The 17,791-nt window shown below is 48.2% G+C and overlaps 1 long non-coding RNA gene across 1 annotated transcript in view; it reads left to right on the forward strand.

Annotated features, from left to right (window-relative positions):
• The first annotated feature begins 5,644 nt into the window (after positions 1-5,644).
• The window catches only part of Gm46607, a 36,928-nt gene continuing 24,781 nt past the window's right edge, over positions 5,645-17,791 (forward strand). The window contains exon 1 of the long non-coding RNA XR_001782269.2: positions 5,645-5,792. This is a non-coding gene — a long non-coding RNA (predicted gene, 46607). The remainder of the gene's footprint in view (positions 5,793-17,791) is intronic.

Here is a 17,791-nt window from a genome sequence, read left to right on the forward strand (position 1 = left end):
CCGTCTGTCCTTCACTTTGGGCTCTCTTGAGCCCCTGTGTCTAGGATGAGGCACAGTAGGAACCATTGGCTTATGCCATGCTGTGGGGAAGGACCCGGGTGAGGCAGATGTCCCACACTGGGTCGGGGATGGGAGAACACAGAGCTCTAGAGCTCTGAGGCTGAGGCAGGACAACCTGCCGACCTCACCTACTCCTCCATACAGGTGCTTGCGAGTAGCGGAGCCCTCACCAGCCTCTTCCTCCAGGTTCCTCGGAGGCATTCTTTTCCCAAAGTCAGGTGACCCCATCCTACCTTTCCAGTTTCCTAAAGCGTTTATGGAATCCCCTGGGCAGGTACAGATGCCATCACTACCCTCAGGGAGCCATTTCTGTGCCCAGGACTTTTGGGGGTGGTGAAAAGGTTGGGTGATTTTCCAGTGCAGAGTCTTGCAGAGTTGGAGGAGCTGTAGGCACCTGTGTGGGTGATGGGATGGGGCCAGGTGGCTAAGGAAAGAACCTTCACTTGTCAGGACCATGAAAGAAGCAAGCCCTCCCAGGCCCTCCGTTCACATGGTCTTTTAAGAGAAGGGGAGGTGACCCTATGGCTTCGTTTCTATCACTGGTAGGAGACAGACATCTTCCTTTTCTTCTCTCGAGCAAAGATTAAGAACATACAAATGGGGAGGGGAGCGGGGAACTAGAACTTTAGCTCAGTGAGTAAAGTGCTTGTCTGTGCAAGCAAAAGGACCCGGGTTCGGATCTCAGGCACACACGTAAAACTCAGGCACCGTGGCACACATCTGTAATTTCAGTGCTAGAAGGCAGGTGGAGACCTGAGGATCCCAGGTGGGTGGGGCTGGGAGAAGCTCACTGGCCAGCCAGTCTGGTCGGAAACATTGAGCTCCAGGTTCAGTGAGAGAACCTGTCTCAAAAACTAAGGTGAAGATCGACTGAAGAAGACGTCAGATGCTGAACTCTGGCCTACATATGTGTATGTATGGGTGAATGTACCCACATGTACATGCATGCACAACACACACACACACATACACACACACTCGAACATAGATATAAGCACAGTGCTGGGACTCTAGGCAGAATGAGGAAGAGCATGGTTGACTGTGTCTAGCCAGAAAGGCCAGAGGAGACTAGACGGCTACCATGCCGGGAGCATTGAGGAGTTCTTATGAGCTTCTGGTATGTTTCAGAAGGGACACCTGGACTGGCTCTGTTTTCCAGACACAGGAACCTGGGAATACAGAGAGGAGGTGGTCACATGAGGAGGTTCTCTGTTACTAAACGAGGCTCAAGGCAGAAGAGCCAGGATGGCCTCGCTTGAAGGAGTCGGGTGCGATAGTCAGTGGGGGACCTTGGAATGAAAGGCAAGATAGATGCTGAAGGTTGGTCTTGGACAGGGAGCAAAGGCAGGCAGGATGCTAGGTAGCGTGAGGCGCCTGGGGCAGTTGAGTTGCTTCCACCAGCCAAAACCCAAGAGGGCTTTCCCTGGAACTCTCTTGCAAAATCATGGCGGCATCTCTACTGATGTGGCTTCCTGTGGAAAGTAGGTGCTGTTGGTGGGTCCTGGCATGAGCCTCACTCATTTCCAGTCTCCTCAATTTCTGTACCAGGCCCAAGCCTCCAGGGGGAAGCTTCTAGAAAACACATCCCAGATGTGCTGAGGGAGACGGAGCCAAGAGAGCAGGATGACTACTCTTTTGAGAAAGGATGCCATTTCCCCTTTGGATCAACAACTTGGTGTTGCTTAGAGAAAACGACACCTCCCATCCTAGATCTGGGGATCCCTGGGCTTGGAGAATCCTTTTCTAAACCTTGCTAGAAGCAGGTTTGCAGAAGGCGGCGATCTGGCAAAGGGGAAGCCAGAGGGAACAGTCTCTGCTTTTAAGGACTCGTGAGGTTCTCCTGATTTCAAGATCTATAGACTTAATCATGTCTGTGAAGTCCCCTTGGCCTGGTGACACAACAGTCATAAGTTCCGGGCATTAGGGGGTGTGGCTCACCACAGTGTTTATTCTATCAGCCGTATCTTTGGCATGTTATCTTTGTAAAGCCATACTTATGAACGTATGCAGTACTGTCTGCTGGCAGCTCAGGATATTTCCCTCCCTTTTCTGCCCAGGAGGGGCCAGAAGCCAGAGAACGAGAGTCCTCAGAATCCCCTGGGTGCCAAAGAGCGACACCGCCACAGGCTTCGGTGAATGGAAAAGAAGCTCCAGTGTTGCTCACCGTCTGAGGGCAGATGCGTGGGCTTTGGCAGATACAGGATTTAGGCTTTTGCGTTGCTTTGATCCTGGAGGCTCAGGTGTCTTGTGGTTTCAGCCACTTCCTGACTTCCTAAGACCTAACAGGAAAGCTGAGCCATCCCTTCCCAGCGTTGTAAATATAGAATCCCCTGTGTTTAAGCAGAGCAGAGCACCTGAAGTGGTCTCCATGTTCTTGACTAACGCAGTGCCTTGTTGATGATCACGATTTATGACCTGCTGGCTTGTACTTAATAAGATGCACCAACAAATCTGTCCGAGGGTCATGGAGTATTCAAATTTTGGTGATTACCTGATTGCAGAAGTGTTTCCTGGTTTTGGTATTATGTCCACATAGTCAAGAACCGCTCTCCCTGCACACCCACACAACCCCCTCCCTGCTTGGCAGTGAAACTGAATGCACTGTCAGACATATTTACTCAGAACACATTCTTGAAATGCAATGTTTTAGTTGAAAGACATTCACTTTTTGAAAGCATTCGTGCCTGTTTCCAGAGAAGTCTTCTGTGTTGTCTTATTTTGGCCTATAGGACATGATTCTCCACGCTTTCTTCCCCAGCTCAGTTCCTTCCTTCCTTCCTTCCTTCCTTCCTTCCTTCCTTCCTTCCTTCCTTCCCTCCTCCTCCTCCTCCTCCTCCTCCTCCTCCTTCTCCTCCTCCTCCGACCCAGGCACTGAACTCAGTCTTGTCCATGTCTGTCAAGTGCTTTGCACCTGAGCCACATTCCTAGTCTAACCTGGGCTTCCTTCTCTTTTTCTACAGCACAGTGCAGATGGTGAGTGAATCTGACTGCTTCTGCCTTCAGAATGCATCCACAGCCCTCGAGGGTCACCATCGCCATGTGATCAGGCCTGCATCCCATCTCAGCTGGATCTGACAGTGGCTCGGAACCATCCCCGCCTTGCTCAGCTTCCCCTCATCCTCAGTAGCCAGAGATTTTGCTCAACTGTACTCCAGACCATGCCATGCTTAGCTCAGATAGAGACCCTCATCTCCTCCAGGAAAAAAAAAGCCAGCACATGGCTGTTCATGAAACCCTACCTAACCAACCCCTATTGCTCCTCTGACCTCCCCATCCTACTCCTTGGTTCGTTGTCCAGCTTGCCCCTTGAACCTTCTTGTTTCTTGGGTGTTCCAGGTGAGAGACCGTGATGAACACCTGTACCAGTTGTCCCCTTTGCCTGGACAATTCACCCAGACATCTACAAGTGGGGCTCCTTTGTCCTGTCATTTGTCCTTGAGCAGGGACTTCTCTGAACCTCCTGCCTAGCAACCTTTCACGTTCCATTTCTGGTTCACTCCATAGTACCTACCGCTGTCTATCTTCAGACAGTGTCTCCTGTCCTCTGGTTCTCGGCTATGTGCATTGTGTAAATACTGGAGAGCTATCGCCACTGGCTATAAGTGTGAGTTGAATGTAGACGTGAACTTGGGACATTTGCTGAGCCTGCTGCACCCTGTTTGTGCTGTTGTTTGTCCAACGTAAAACTAATTTCTTTCTTTCTTCCTCCCCCCCTGTCCCCCCATATTTTAGACAAGATCTTACCCCATAGGTCTGGTTGGCCTAGAACTCCCTATGTAGATAACCTGGCCTTGAACTCACAGAGATCCTCATGCCTTCGCTTCCCGAGTGCTAGGACTAGAGGTGTGTGCTACCATGCCTGGCTTCCAGTGTGAACTACTGTGTTTCCCTTGTGAAGCATACGACACAAAGTCACTCAACCTCAGGAGACACTAGGCAGTGCATACGGTGGAAGGCAAAAAGCATCACTTTATTATTAGCTCTCTTGTGCTTATTTATTTCTGAGACAGGATTTCTCTGTGTAGCTCTGGCTGTCCTGGAACTCACTCTGTAGATCAGGCTAGCCTCAAACTCCTGAGTGCTAGGATTAAAGACATGTGCCACCGGGCTCTGTTTGTTTGTTTGTTTTTTTTTCCTTTGTTTTGTTTTTTAATATATGAAATAAGGGAAATAATAGTAACTGTTCCATGAGTTTTTGTTAGAATTAAGTGAACTAATTCATACAAATAATTGTGAAGCATCTGGCATGTATTAATCGTTAAATAATTGGAAGCTGGTTTAATCTCCCTTTGTAGTAGAGGGATCTAAAGCTCGGAGAATTTAGGATTCTAACCACAGGTTACATAGCGAGAGGCAGGGTGAAGGTTGAACTCAGGACTCATGATTTACACAGCTGGTTCTGCTAAGTCAAACTCATACAGTGACCTAAACAAGGCCGTGGGACTCTTCCCTCAGGCGAGAGAGCAGTGCAGCCTCTTGCTGTCTGTTTTGTCTGAATCCTCCCCACATTCCAGTCGACTCATCTGATGATCTCGGAACATCACCAGGCCCGAGAGACTCACTGCCTCCTGTTTCCGTGTCTGGAGTGGAGTGTACGAATAATCATACCATTTGTCACGACGTAGGACAAGGTGACAGAGCTGAGGTGTAGTGTGGAACAGTTCCTGTAATTCCGTGGCTCACAAGGCTGAGGCAGGAGGATTGAGAGTTTAAGACCAGCTTATGCTACACAGAGAGACCTTCTCTCTCAAAAAATAACATAATCTGGGCATAGTGGCACACACCTTTAATCCCAGCATTTTCAGGAGGCAGAGGCAGGTGGATCTCTGTGAATGAGTGGCCAGTCTGGTTTAGATAAAGAATTCCAGGCCGGGCAGGGGTACAAAACTGACATTTAAGAACACAATCTCAGATGCCCACTAAGTGTCTACCCTCTTCACTTCCTTTACTAACATAGTTCATCACCCCTCCCAGTGTCCCCAGTGGCCGGGCACCCTGTGGCTTCTGATCCTGCTGACCTCTCTGGTCCCCTGATAGGCTCTGGAGCTATCCCCATGATGCCTATCCTTGCTGCTAGGCAGCCTTGACTTGAATGTGGCCCTTGTCCTACTCTGTAATGGGACCCTAGAGGAAGGTTGGCTTTGGTATGGGGGTGGGGGGTGAGGGGCTACATGTCTGCTGGTCTTCACAGGAACTGTGAGCATACTACGGAACAGGGCTCAAAAACAAGGAACATGGCTCAGTTACCACTCTGAACTTGGTTACTGCCCAGTTGCCAGGTTACCATCCCTGTCCTGAATCACCACCAGTGTGGTTCCAGAAGGCAAGCCTCATCTGCAGGGTACTGGAGGGCTAATAGAAGGCGGAGCAGGCTAGGACTCTATGGTTTGAAGCTTGCACTTGCTCTCTGTAATCCTCAACTAGTGAGAATAAAGATTACCACCATGCATCCCGTGTTCCAGAGGTTCTTCGAGGCAGGGAGGAGGTAGCTTGCCACCGGCGTTAGCTGGGCCAGGGCCAGGGTGGGGTTTCCCTCAGAAAGCTGGAGCCAGTCTGGGGTGGAGCCCCTTGCCCTGCTGTGTGAGAGCTAAAGCATCCAGGCTTCTTCCAGTGGCTGGGAAACTTTCTGCTAAGCAGCCAAGCCAGAAACTTGCAAGGACGGAAGCATGGCTGAGCATTCAAAGGAAACAGGATGACTGAGCGCCAGGTTCTCTGTGTGCACCTCATCTCAGGTAAATCTTGGGGTGCTATTCCTACTTTGTTCTCTCTGACCCTGGTCTTTATTTCTTCTCATCTTCTAAAAGCCTCCCTCATGTACCCCCAAATACCCACACTTCTTTCAATGAAATAATGCAGTAATTTTATTACTACCCTGGTACCGGTATTCATCGGTTTTGGACTGCCGGATACAGGTGGGCATTGGGTGGGTGAGACTCCAGCAATGGAGACAGATGGTGCCCAGAGGGAGAGATTCAATTACCTGTTTCTTTCCCAAAGCAAATCCGCTTGGTAAGTGGGTTATGACTTGTTATTGAGAGCCCTCCCCTCCATGCTCCTTGAGATTCGGTTTGGTGATGGCTTATTAAGTTTGCCGGAGTTCAGTGATGGATGAATTAGTCCCTGCTCAGAAGTCAAGGAAGGACTCAGGAGGCAGCAGGAGATCAGAGCTGTGGGTCAGTGAGGCTCAGGCCGGGGCTTGGGTGAGGGGTTCCTGGGGCAATGGAGGGGCTGGGTCTTAGGGTGCAGGGGAGGGGCCTTTAATGTCAGTATGGTGATGGGGAGCTATGGTAAGCCCCTGAACAAGAAAAGTGACAGGTGAAAATGGTTTTTGAGAGGACAATCAAGAGATGTGGCCATAAAACAGGGGAGCGGCATCTGGGTGTGAGGGTGCACACCCGTCATTGTCACACTTAGGAGGCAGAGCCAAGGGGACGGTAAACTTAAAGACAGCCTGGGCTATGTACAAGACCCTGCCTCAAGTGCATCAAACCAGGTGACACAAGCCTCCCTACCTGCTGGGGAGGATGGAAACAAGGCCTGGACCTCTCTGGGCCCAGAAAGGGGCAGGGGAAAGAGGCAGACACCGGCAGGCATGCGCTCAAGGATGCTGAGATGGCCTGTGTGGCTACGGATGGGTTGTCCCAGCCCTCATGGCAGGGGCCTGTGTCCCAAGTGCTCCCTTGATATATATAGGAGGCAGTGGAGCTCAGAGAGGTTGACAGCATGCCCAGACTGTCCAGCAGTGGTTGTGTGAGGCCTGAGCAGGCCTGCCTACTTCCCCTCACCACGGCTGTGCCAAGTCGTTCCAGAGGCTGCTTGCTGTCTTCCCCAGCCCCACTTACTCTAATCCTGGGGATTAGTGAGGAGGGGGAATTGGCAGCGCTGCTCAGAACAAGTTGCTCAACACAGAAACTCTCTCTGAGGCTGCTCTTCCAGGCCTCTTGCCTGTCTCCCTTCCTATCTCAGGGCTCCATCTAGTAGGCCCGGGAGAGGGTTTATGGGCAGGGCTGCTGCGGGTGTTAGGATCAGATTGTAGTGAGGAAATAAATGGTTGTTGGGGGAAAAGAAGAGTCCTTGGTGAATGGGGAACATGTCCCTGCAGGGAGCTGGAGTCTCAGAGGACCAAGGACAACTGGGCTCCAGCCAGCCCCTAATCTCTCTGCATACACTCCCTTCCCTAAGGATTTTTTTTTTCCCCTCAGAAAAATCTGTTTAACTTTTCCATCTCAGAGACAGTGAATGGCGGGTTTGGGGTGGGGTGGGGTAGGAATTAAGGAAGGCCGTATAGCTGGCCATGGGAAAGATGAAGCAAAGGAAAACCCAGCTTTTGGCATGTCCTTCTCTGGAAGGAAGTCAGAAGCGCAAGGCCTGGGCAGCTCCTGGCGAGCCACAGGGTCCATAGGCACGAGTCTTGCCTCTGATACTTTCTTTGGCTGTGTGCGTGTTCTCAGAATAGGAGACCCCTCTGAGGACCGGAACTGTGTTGGTGAGAGTAATTATTGTGGTGATGGGCAGTGACGGAGGTGGTCACAGCGATGGCGGTCATGGTGGGTGTGATGACGGAAACACTGTGGTGCTGACAGGGGTGGTCATGGTCGTGGAATCTCCTGAAACCATAATGGGATAGGGGGAGGGCTGGAGGTTGAGAGGTGGGCTTTGTAGCTTGGCAGGCCTGGTGGCTATCCTCACCCATGGAGTATCAAGTGGTCAGGAGGGTAGGGCCTATCTCTCTGGTTTTCACTCAGGAGAGGGCACCAATAAGAGCTGTGGGTGCCATTCAAGGCTTCCAGCCTCACAGAGGCAAGCACCAACTCCCTCAGTTTCCTCTGCCTCTAGCGAGTCTTCAGTCCCTCTGTCTGTTCCTTTCCTTCTGCCCACAGACTTCCTCTAGTCATCCCTACAGACCCTACCCTGAATCATCAGCCAACCCATTCCTTCGAGTCCCACACATTCTAAAAACGAAGTCTAGGCTTCTGAGGCCACTTCCTGGTCTCCCACTTGCTTCCTCACCTTCTCAGCATCCTCTTCCGGTCATCGAGGCCCCACCCCACTTGCCCCAGAGGCTCAGCCTCTTAGAGAAAGAAATGACTTCTAGGGCCAAGCAATGACTTCATTAGGTTTTTTCGTTTGGTTTTCGAGACCTGTGTTTCTTGTTGTAACCAGCTCTGGCTGGCCTGGAACCAGGCTAGCCTTGACCTCATAGAGATCTGTCTGCCTCTGACTCCTGAGTGCTGGGATTAAAAGCGTGTGCCACCACCATGCCCATTAACTTTGTAAACATTGATTTATTGTACAAGTTTGTGTGTGTGTGTGTGTGTGTGTGTGTGTGTGTGTGTGTGTGTGTGTGGTGTGTGGAGGTCAGAGGATTGCTTGAGGGAGTCAATTCTCTCTTTCCACCCTGTGGTTCTTGGGAATCAAATTCAGGTCCCTGAACTTGGTAGCAGGCACATTTACCTGCTGAGCCATTTCACTGGTCTCAAGAAAGGTTTTATAAAAGCCTTTTGCCAGAGCCTTCAGGACTGAGTGCCAGAGAATCTGTTCTGTGGCGTCCGGTCCCATCATCTCAAGAGCTCTGTCTCTGAAGCTTTGATGTTGTCAGATGTCCCTTTGCCTCCCCCGAAACTTCATCCATGTTTACCTGGTCTTCTGGTCCAACACAGCCCCTGGCAGGCCATGTTCTCTGGCCCACCAGTTCGTCTGGCTGGAGCCCTGCCTCCAGCTTCAGACTGGTCCCTGCACGACTCTGTCCAACACCTTGAGTGAAGATAGTCTTGCCTTCTCTGACAAACTTGCCCTCTCTCCTGCCCAGCGCCCTGGGTGAGCGTCTCTTCTCTTCTCACCACCAGTTCTGCCAGACCTCCTAGGTCATGCTTCTCTTGCAATGAGCGCAGAATCTAATTTTATTTTAAAAACACAAAGTCTCATCCTTTAACTATGCTCATTTAAAATTATTATCTTGATGGATCCTGTTTGGTATTAAAGCCAGTAAGATAAATAAATCTTGGGATCTCTTCTTTTCCTTTTTAAACTCAGAAAAATAAACTGTGCTGTGATGACCCATTGTACATTCATCTGTACTGTACAAACTGTTAGGGTTTTTGGGATAGTGGTGGGTAGAACAAGGATCTTACTAAGGCCTGGCTAACCTGGAAGTTACTGTAATCCCCCAGTCTCTGCGTTTCCAAGTACTGGATTTATAGGTATGTGTCACCACATCCAACTTAAGCTGTAGGGTTTAAAACCAGTAAAACATATTTTAAAACGAAGTCATTATTTATTTATTTTTCCATGATGGGAATGCCCCAGGACCTTGTACACTAGGCAAGCATCCTGCTGCTGAGCTACTACATTCTCAGCCCTGAAACAGCTTCTTAGAAAGTAAGCCAGCACTGCTGCGGCTAGGGAGAGGCTCAGTGCCCAAGAGCCCTGGCTGTTTCTCCAGAGGACCTGGGTCCAGCTCCAGAGGACCCAGGCCATCAGTGGCTCACAGCTACTTGTACCTCCAGCTCTAGGGGATACGATACCTGCACCCCTCTGCGGCTGGATTAAGGTGACACACACTGCTGATGCCTTTACAAATCCTCTTGAAAAAAAGATCTCTGTGGGACTCAGTATTTGTTCTCTCAAGTACATACATACACACACACAGACACACACACAGACACAGACACACACAGAGGCAGATGGACATACAGACAGAGACACACAGATACAAACGGACACACATACAGACACACACAGAGAAACACAGACAACACATACATATACACTTAGACACACACATGCACACACAGAGAGAAACACACAGACACACCTGCACACACAGACACACACAGAGACACATACACATACACGTGCACACACACTGAGACACACATGCACACACAGACACATACAGAGACAGACAGACAGAGGCACACACATTCAATAAATAAAATAAGATAAATAAATAAAATAAAAATAAACCTTAAAAGACTTTTTAATTTTGCAAAGCACCATGCATCCCAAACACTCCCAACTTGACCCTAATAATTATCAGCTTTCTGCCAATCGTGTCTCACCTGCTTCCCAGCTAGCCTCTTGTTTCTCCTCAACTAGATAATTTTTAATGTATTCTATCTATAATATCATCTTATTCATAAATACTTAACACTTTTCTTTTCAAAAGCTATTTGTTAAAAGAACGATAATGCATTTGAACACAGTAGCAACCATACATTTTTTTCTTTTCTGTCTCTCTCTCTTTTTTTTATTATAAGACAAAACATCAGTGTGTAGCCCAGGCTTGACTGAGATTTACCCTGTAGCTCAGGCTTGCCTGAGATTCACCCTGTAGTCCAGGCTTAACTCAAGTTCATGAGCCTCCTCTGTCTTTGCCTCTGTAAGACAAGGATTTCAGGTGTGTGTTATCCCAAACAATATTAGTAAGTCTGTAATACAAATGTAAACTGGCATGTATGTTTTGCCTGCATGCATGTATATGTTCCATATGTGTGCCTGATGCCCAAAGAGGTCAGAAGAGGGCACGGAATCTGCTGGAATCAGAGTTACAGATGCTTGTGTGTCACCATTTGGGTGCTGGGAACCAAACCTGGGCTCTTTGGGCACAGCTGGTGCTGAGCCATCTCTCCTGCCCCTTCATCCGCTAACATTTTAACATACCAAATAATGAGCTCCATCGTGGTATTTCTATACATGTATTATTGTATTTGGCTCACATTCACCTCCCTGTTTTGGAAGATTTTAACAAACAAGTTATAACTGCAACAGTAACAATTACAACAAGCCACAAAGAAACAAAATACAAACATACACAAAACATAAAACCCCAACAGAGAAAGCAGACAACATGATGGGAATCTGACACACAAACAAACAGAGGAAGAAAGCACACTTCAGGGGCCCTGGGTGTTAGAGTTTATTAGACACATACTTAAGTTAAAAAAAAAAAAACACTTTCAGGAAGATAGAAATAAAAGACACGACTGAGAATTTTGGCACAAAATTGAAACTTAGGTTTTTTTTAGAAAGTGGAAATTTTAGATCTAAAAATAATACCTGAGCACAATAATTTAAAGAATAGACTTAAGAACATATTAGACATATATATGGTATATATGGTAATGATGGCATGCAGGAGGTAAGATTTTGAAGTCCTTACATGGATTTTGGGAAAGAAAGAAAAAAAAGTCAGTCAACGTTAAGAATTTTTACAAATGCATGCTGCAATTGCTAGGTGGACACTAAACTTTTCTTTCTTTTTTTTGACCCCAAAATGTATAAACTTTATTATAAGAACATTTGCAAATAAATAAAACTACCACACACCAAAACTGACCAGACCCAAAGTCAGTACAACTCAATAAACTAAAAATGATGAGCAACTTTAAATTTAATAGAGAAGTTGATTAAATAAAATAATTCTAACAGAAAGCAAAGGAGGAAGAGAAAGAGGAAAAGAAGCAAGACATGTCAAAAATCATTAGCGAGAGGCTAGGTTTAAATCCAAATATAAAAGTATTATATGTAAAATGAAAAAAAATTTCCCATCAAAAGGCAACGAGCTTTAGATTTTTCAGACTCATTTTTTTTGTATTTATCTTTTATTCTCTCTGTATATATATATGTGTGTGTGTGTGTGCATGCCCCAGAGCACTGAAGAAGGAGGCCAACTTTCAGTAGTCAGTTCTCTCCTTCTACCATATGGGTCCTGGAGATTGAACTCTGGCCCTCAGACTTGGCAGCAAGCTCCTGTACCCACTGAGTCATCTTGCTGTCCCCTGTGATGTATTCTGTATGAGAACCAAATTGCTCATAGCGACATACCTGAAATATAGAGACACAAACCATAACCAACCAAAGCAAAAAAAAAGCTAATGCAGTTACATTACAGTCAGACTAAATAGATCTGAAAATAAAACGTCTCAGCAGGCCGACATGAGTCAGTGCACAGCCAGCAGGCTCCCTCCTCTTCCCATTACTCAGATCCTGTTCCTGCACTGTCTTCTGGAGTCCTGCTGACGACTGACCTGACAAAACACCCTTCCCTGCCTGTCTTTTGGCTGCTCCACTGCGAATCCTTGAGGCTAGTTCCTAAATAAATTCTCTTCAGGGGCTGCAGAAATGGCTCCACGGTCAGAGTGCTTGACGTTCTTCAGTTCCCAGCACCCACACTGGGCAGCTCACAACCACCTGTAACTCCATGCCAAGGGCTCTAACGCCCTCTTTTGGTCTCCATGGGGAAAGGCACTCATGTGCACATACACACATATGATTCAAATATATGCATACACACATAATGAAGATTATATATACATATATATATATATACACACATATATATATCACATAAAATATATTCACATTCTTAGTGTCTGTCTCCAGGAAAACTCAAAACTGGGGTTCTTTGTTTTAGTGATAAGGACATCTCCCATTCATGCTGTGTTGATGGGTTTGAGCTTTCCTTTCTATTTATTGTTCTGCTCTCTTGACCTTGTTACCATCCACTGTGGCTTCCCACCCATGTAACCTCCCTCCTGTGGCTGCTTCCAGACACTGAGCAAGAAGGAGCTCTTTACCTCCCACTCTCCTATAACTTCAGTGATTTTTTAAAAAATTATTTATTTTTAATTCATGTGCATTGGTGTTTTGCCTGCATGTGTGTCTGTGTGATGCCAGATTCCCTGGAACCGAAGTTACAGACAACAGTTGTGAGCTGCCATGTGGGTGCTGGGACTTGAAAGAGCAGCTAGTGCTCTTGACTACTGAACCATCTCTCCAGCAATTCTTAGTGCCTGAAGTGGAAGACTCCATCACTCAGTTTGCCTGTACAGTCCTCTGAGGTCTAGCTCCAGCCCGTCTTTCAGGCCTGCTCCATCCCTACCTCTTTTCTTTTTAGAACCTGTTCTTCTCTTTCAGCCATCTGCTTTCTTGGATGCCAGTCCTTACCCATGATGCCCTGTGGTTCTCTTCCCTACTCCCAGGAGTTGCACATCCCTCTGAGATTCCTCTCAAATGTCTTTGTATGAAGCCCTCTCCATGTTTGAGAATGGATGTCATTTTGAATCCTTAAGAACTTGAATGCCTGAGAGCCCCTTAACAGGATGACTGTAAGACAGAGGTGCTAGGTGATCTGGACCAGTCTCCTACTCCGTGCTGGCTCTTAGCCTCTGTGACTTCACAGTATGTACTTTGGACTAGCATTCAAGGAGGCAAGGGGTGCCGTCCTTCATTGTGCAAACTTTCTTGTAGTCTAGGATGCTTACAGCATCCCTGGCCCATGGTACCCAAGGCCAGAGGTTATCTCATTCAACTATTAGAAATGAATTCAAACTACTACAGGGATCTTCCCCACTAGACAGGGTGGTCCATTAGGTAGGGTCTTCCAGTTTAGAAGCTCTTGGAATCCTCCCATCGACACACAGGGACCATTGGTGGTCCAGAAACATGGGGGCCAGAGCACAGGATGAATGGTGGTGGGGCTGGAATCAAGCTGGGGATAGTGCCTGAGGGGCTTCCCAATATCCAAGGACAGAGTAATCATTTAACCCTCTAGTTTTCAGAGCAATGTAAGCTCCTAGAGGACTCTGTTGGCTTTGGCATTTTAGGTACTTGCTCTCCTCCATAGTCAGAATCCAGCCTGCAGCGTCATGCAATATGAGGAGGGAGTTCACTGCAGCAGAACCCTTCAGGGGGTGGGGGAGATGGGGGCTCTAGAGTTCTGTTGGCTCTAGGGCTGAGTCAACAGCTAGGAAAGATAGCTCCTCCCCCCACCCCCACCCCATCCCCCCCCTCGCACAGGAGGTTGGGTGGGGTGGGGACAGGTGTGACTTGGGGAGCAGAGTGGAGCTCTAGACTGGCAGGCAGGGAGATGGTGGTGATTACTGGCAGCACAATGGTAGGGACCACCACACTCAATCTCTCTGCTTATCCAGGGTGCATGGTGGGGTGAGGCACAAGAAAGGCGACCCTGTCAAGGAGCATGACCGAGGGACAAGGAGAGATGAGCCGACTGTAGAGCAGCCCACCTTTGAGGTGGACTAGGGCTGTGGCTCTCAGGAGTCCTGAGGTGTTGCCCAATATTCAGAGGCCTGGATGAGTTTGCAGGAGATTCTGGGAATGGTTCCATCTATTAATTCACCACATCATCGACTTGACAAATTTCCCCCCAGGGTTGCAACAAGACCACCCCCATGTTGTGCGTGCTCTGGGACCATGACTTATCTGACCTCAGGGGTCGGAGCTTTGGTGACCAGTAAAGGAGGGGCCTGGAACAGGAGAAATTTGTCAGTTTTATGCAGTCGTCTCTGGGGGAGGCAGCTGTGAGCAGAAACTACTGACTTCCAGGAGATGATGGGGAGGGATAAAAGAAGGAGGGGAAAAGAAAGAAACATGCCAGGCATCCTGTCACCTGGCCTAATGCATCCCAGGACCGTGGCTCTCATCCAGAGCCTGTGATAGACCCATTTTGTAGAGGAACAAACTGAGGCTACCTTCACTTAGAACTCTTTCCCCAGGCCTTCCCAGTTTGATCCTGGAGAGTCTCTAGCCGTCCTCCTTGTGTTGTCTGTGACCCTTGGGCCTCAAACAGTGGCTGGCAGAGTGGAAGGCAGAGTCTATGAGCTCTGTGGTCCGTCTGTCCCCACAGAAGCACCATGTTAGTTGTCTGTGGCCTGTTTCTAGGAATCTGTTCACCTGTAGGCAAACTAATAAAACTAAATTCTGGAACTTTCATACCAAGGACCAAGTCTGGTCAAACCAAAAAACACATGAGAGTGTTAGTTGTGTGTGTGTGTGGGAGGGGCAGAGGGAGACTTCTTTTAAGACAGGATCTTCTATGCATCCAGGCCTGAGTTCGCTATGGAGCCTGATCTGGCTTTAGGCTCAGGACCCTCTTTTCTTAGACTTTCCATAGCTGAGGCTGCAGTGTGTTTTGCCATGCCCAGCTAGCTAATAGGATTTTTGTTTTGTTTTGGAAATGGCGGTCTCACTGTGCAATCTGGTCTGGAACTCAGCAGAGATCTGCTTGCCTGTACCTCTTTAGTGTGGAGAGTAAACACTTGTGTGATAACAGTTGTGAATTCACAATAATTCAGAGATATGAACTCACGCAAGTTCTCAAAGCAACCTGGGAAAGAGACACTGCAGTTAGCTTCATTTTAGAGCTAGGGTCCCGGACGTCTGAAGCAACTAACAAACCAGGGATTTACCCACAGGTACAGGCTCTGGAGACACCAGGAGTGTGTGGCGAGGAGCTGCCTGGAACAGACTGTACCCCTAAAGTTTAAGATAGCTGGATGTGAGTTCCTGAAGCTTGTGGTCAGTTTCCCACCTCACCACTGGTTTGCATGTGACCTGAAACCCTTCACTGTCTTTGGGTTCCCTTGTTGAATGAAGGAACGAGCAGGTTGAACCGGGCGATCCCTAGCTCAGTTGCAACACTGACATTTCAAGAGGCTTCACCAGGCTAAAATAAGATGCAAGAGCCACAGCTGTGGTTGGGAAAGGGCAGCCTGGGACACGTGTGCTTGTGGAAGCCAGGAGGCTGTTCGTGGTGAGGGGACATAGAGAGCTAATTGCAAGCTCATGAGCTCAGCTGGGGGCCCACTTTCTCCAAGCAGCACCCACAGCTGGCTGTGAGTCAACTATCGGTCACCAACCACGGCGAGAGCCTTGGTGACAAGTTCTGAGCATGGTCAGAAAGTTTGCTAGTGGGCTTAGGGTCAGGACACCTGACTGGTGCCTGATGGTGACATTGTAGGGTTCCCACTTCTAACTGCTGTAGAATGAGGTTACTGCCAAGTATGGGCAGGTATTAATTCTATCTTACACTCCAAGGGAAAAGAGGTGCTAAAAGCAGGCTAGTGTCAAGGAGTCACCCCCGAGGAAGTTCAACAACGTGGGCTCCAGGATGTGAGCTCCTTGGGAAGTCGGGGTGGTGGTGGTGGGAGGTGTGGGCGTCAGAGCTGAAGTCTCTCCAAGACACAGCTCCTGCCAGCTGAGCGCGTCACATAGGATGACATAGCTGGTGAGGGTGGAGTGACTCAAGGCACTTTCCTGCCTTGAACGCTCGTCTTGTGTGTCTCCCACGAGCCTTTTGAACTCAGCCGTCATGTACCTGAGGTCTGGTCCCCAGCCAATCCGACTCAGCTCTGAGACAAAGGCAGATAGATGCCTCTAGCCTTCTGCTCAGCATTTGGATGTCTCTGTAGCAGTCACTGGCTGTTTTCCATTCATTTACTCATTCACCCGCCTATGCATTTGTCTGTTCATTCACTCACTCATCCATCCATCCATTCACACACACACACACACACACACACACACACACACACACACACACACACACATACACACACACACACACTCACACACATACACACACACACACACACACACACACACTCTGAGAAAGGCTCTCTTGGTCTGTTTAAACAGTGTCCTAGGTGGGGATGAAACTCAGCAGAGGGCTTTGTTGAGCACACACAAAGCCCTGGGTTCAAACACTTCCAATCCCAGTACCGCATAAACAGGACGTAATGGAGCTTGCCTGGAATCCCCTCATTAAGGAGTGAGAAGCAGATTCAGAAGTTCAAAGCTAGCCTTGTCTACAGGGGACTGTCTCAAAAACAAAACAAGTCAAAACAAACAAAAAAGCCCAAAACACCCAAAACAAGCATGATTTTAAAAACTATCCAGAGGAAGTTCAGATCTCCTGGGGCCACCCAATCCATACTTCGATTAGTTGACCTTTAACTGTTTGTTTTGAGACAAGGCTTCTCTGTGTAACCCTGACTGGCCTGGAGCTCACCATGTAGGCCAACCTGGGCTCAAACTCATAGTGATCTGCCTGCCTCAGCCAGGACTGGGATTAAAGACAGGTGTTACCATCTGACCTCTGACCTTTAGTTCTTAAAATCATTTTAAATTTCTTTTAATATTTGTGTGTATGAGTATTGTCCTAGGATGTATACCAATGCATCACATGTATGCCTGAGCAGAAATCAGAAGAGGGTGTTGGATCCCCTGGAACTGGAGTTATGGGCAGATCTGAGCTGCTACGAGGGTGCCGGGAATCGAACCTGGTCCTTTCCAAGAAAAAGTGGTCTTAACCTCTGACTTATCTTTCCAGGCTCTTGACCTTTTTTTAAAAAATAGTTTATGTCTTGTGGGTGCTTTGCCTGCCTGCAGATCTGTATGTGCACCTCATGAGTGACTGGTGCACACAGAGGCCAGAAGAGGGCACCAGATCCCTGGAAACTGGAGTTACAGACAGTTGTAAGGCACCACATGGGTGCTGGGAACTGCACCTGGGTTCTCTGGAAGAGCAGCCAGGGCTCTTACCACCAAGAGTCTCTCCAACCTCTATTATTTAACCTTGAGAGTTTCTTAACTCTGCCTTTCCAAGTTCACCTTCTGTTGGAATCCTTTTGCCCCAAGAAGCAGGCTAACCCCCTTTTACTGGGTTGTCCTAAAGAGATTAGACATGCCTAGCTCTTTCCCTCTCTCCTTCCTTCTTTTTCTGTGTAGACAGTTACTGAGCTTCTACTGTATCCCAGAACCATTCAGAAACAAACGTGGGTGCACACACACTTCTTCACCTCACAGAGCTACAGCAAGAGAGTAAAGTCCCACAGGTCAAAGGATCATATAGTTTCATCTATACCATCTAACTATAGCTTCATCTGGACAAGGCTCCTCATGAGCAGAACAAGGTGACAGGCAGACATGA

This window comes from Mus musculus, chromosome 17 (genome assembly GCF_000001635.26).
Source record: "Mus musculus strain C57BL/6J chromosome 17, GRCm38.p6 C57BL/6J".
Lineage (NCBI taxonomy): Eukaryota > Metazoa > Chordata > Mammalia > Rodentia > Muridae > Mus > Mus musculus.